Here is a 3,290-nt window from a genome sequence, read left to right as displayed (position 1 = left end):
CCAATGTAGTGCCTTTAGGTATAAGCATCTTTTCGGATGTCGGGTTTGTAGCCTAGAGAAGTGCAGAGCCGTTATCAAACCGAACAAGCTGCGATGCAAATGCTATCCCTCTTGCGAGACCACGTGCAGATAGTAGCACGAGCGAGCCGCCGTGGTCAATGACCTCAGACGTGATAGTAACAATTCTCTGGTGGCGAGGAGGTAGCTCGGTATCTTCTGCAGCAAGCAAAGAAGTGGTGCGTCATCTGCATGAAGTGAATATGTCGTGTTGTTCATGTAGATAACACGTTGCCGGCAGAAGATGGCGGCGGACCCCATAGAACGAAAAACCCATCCGAAATTGAGCTGCTGGACACATGAACTTAGCACTGTGAATTGTACGTAATGCAGAAATCCATCGATGGAAATAATAGCAGTGGACATGGCGGTAGTTCGAATGGTGGCCCCCTTGAGCGAGTGGTGTAGGTCCATCATAATGGGTTGCAACTTTAAGGAGTTGCGAACACAATTCATGGTGCATACCTGAAAGACTAGCACCAGTGTCTATCAAAGGTTACACTTGTACACCTTCTACTACAACCAATATCATATAGCACGGACGCGCTGGAGGAATTTCTGCCCTGTCGTTGGATGCAGCTTTTCCTCCAAAAGGTGCATAATTTAGCTTTCCGGACGACGTTCGGGGAATTGAGAAGCACGTCGAAGTGGGGACATAGAGCGGCGAAGGGGCGACGGCGAGCGGCGTCTCGCTGGACGGTAGGTCGGTGCCGTTTTGGATGCTACAGTTGGCGATGAAGCATAAGGACGGCGTTGATCATGTAGGCTACCTAGACGTTGGAAATTAGCTTCTACAGAAAAGTCATTCCATACCTATGCGTCATATCCGCGACTCTCGTCTTGATGGCGCTTGCGACAAAAACGTGCTATGTGGCCACAATAGCCTCAGTATTACCAGATCGGAAGAGGCGGACGCCGCTGCGGATAGCTGGGTTGTGTAGGTGCACTGGTAGTCATGGAAGCCATGTGGGCCGGCGTTGGTTTTGGTGGCATCGATGGAACGATGACTGGCGAAACTGCGGCTACTTGCGCGTATTACGTTGGTGGGGCTCTAAGGGTTAGAGGGTCTGTGTAGGCTGCACCCGCCATGAACGCCGATTCCTCCTTGACAACGTCTCGCAGTTTAGTATCTGAGGCATGAGGAGGCATAGGTCCTGCAGCGTAGCCAACATGCTGTCGTTCTTCTCATATTATTGCGCGGATCATTGCTTGTAACCAGGGGTCGTCCGTGGTAGTTTTTGCAGTGGTGTCTGGCTGTAGCCGGACTGATTCGAGTTCGTGATGTAGCTGGCAAGTAGTCATGATGTCAGCGATGATAGCGGGGTTCTTTAGCATTTAAAGCTATCGTTAGCATTGAAAGCGATAGCTCCGATGCCTTTGTGGATATGGCGAACCCTTTCTGATTCGGTCATGGCCATGTTTACGCGTCGGCAAAGAGCAAACACTGTACGACATATAAGATTCTCCGAGTTGTTGCTTGCGAGTGTCTTTTTTGCGAGGACGGAATGAAACGACGGTGTACCGAAGATTTGTCGGAGCTGCGGTATGAAAGTTTCGCAGTCCGTGAAATCAACCTCATGGCTGAACAACCAAGTCTTCGCTACTCCTGTGAGATAAAAGGCAAGGTGCCGTAGCTTGAACGGATCTTCTCAAAGGTTAACCGAACTCCCTCGGTCGTAGTCGTCCAGCTAATCCTCGATGTCTTCACCAAGAAGTTCAGCAAACAGATGGGGATCACGCTGGTGCCCACTGACAATCCAATACGGAGAGGCTGGGGTATTCGAGGCCGAGATGGTTGATGAAGTGCTTGCTGTCTCGTCCTGCAACACGCTGGCAGACAGCTGGCACAATCGGCGACCTGATCGAAGCTCCAGGAGGTTGAGCGGGGAATCAGACGACGGAGGAGCGACGAGCACACCCCACCACTACTGACGCCGCAGTTATCACGACGTTCATGACGCGTCGGAGAGGCGGCGAATCGGCCACGCCCAAAGCCCATATCATACTTAAGAGAAGGCCCCACAAGCGATGATGAAGAACCCCATATGAACCATATGCACGTGATGGTGATCATGCACAGATGACAAAGAATAGCTTAATAAATATCCGCAGTATTTTTCGGCGTACCGAAAAATATTTCGTAACTTGATTCAAAGAACCACTACGGTCGCGGGAACCACACCCAGAATCTTTTTTTCTTTACTTTGGCCCTTCTGCAATAATGTAGAACATTGCCGCAATACACCAGCGTAACTCAACAGGCGATAAATTCATAAATTATAATTGAGAACGTCGGCTAAACTTCAACTTGCTTTTGCTAGAAATGACGAGAGGGCACTTTCTACTAATACTAGACGCATTTACTGCACTAAGTCGGCATTAAGCCCTGCGTTATAGCAGTTTTGGTCAGGAGAAAATCAGTGCTTAAACGTTATCATTTACTGAGCTTACTAGCGAGGAAGAAATTATCAGTGCTTTTGATAGGCTCAAACCACGCTGTCATTCCGAGCGGCACGCTCACAGCAGCGCAAAAACGGACACATCAATACGACTTCTCAGGAATATGCTACCAACCGCGAGGAAGAAGCCAGGTAGCGGCGGATGATCGCAGTTGGACGGTGATGACTCCTGGTGGATGTAGGGTGCCTATGCTTCACACATAAACTTTTAATGCGATAACATTATAGGCATACTTCACCCACTTTGGAAGCATCAAAATAAAAAATTATGCGTAGCTCTGCTATCGCAAACGCCCAAGACAGGCGGAGCTGGGGAAAGCCTAGAAAAGTAACGGAAAACCAGACACTTTAACTTTTACTGGGCTTCCCCCATCTCCGATGGTCTCTGGTGCTTGCAGTAGCAGAGCCACGCATAATTTTTTTACACGCCCGGCATATTGAGAATGCTAAGATTAGCAATCTCTTCTGCGACGCTTGGTTTCAGCTTCTTTATCTCTCGCTTCTTTCGGAAGCGACGAGTGTCCAGTTCACTGGTCGAAAACTGCCGAGCCGCTGCACGAGGCAGTTTTCGACACCGACACCGTGCGCGTTCTGCGCGAACGCGTGCAAACGCGGTCGGCGCCGGCAGCAGCTCTACGTGTCCCACTACCACCTACCAGCCTCACTCCTCTTCACCACCTCGCAGCCGCCATGCTGCGCGATGCCATTTTTAAACTCGGCTTTCACTCTCTCTCAGCTCGAGGAGGTGGCGGCCAGGCACCGCCTGACAACCAT

The sequence above is a fragment of the Dermacentor silvarum genome, chromosome 4, assembly GCF_013339745.2.
Source record: "Dermacentor silvarum isolate Dsil-2018 chromosome 4, BIME_Dsil_1.4, whole genome shotgun sequence".
Classification (NCBI taxonomy): Eukaryota; Metazoa; Arthropoda; class Arachnida; order Ixodida; family Ixodidae; genus Dermacentor; species Dermacentor silvarum.
The sequence above is the reverse complement of the archived record's forward strand: the minus strand, read 5'-3'. Positions refer to the sequence as shown.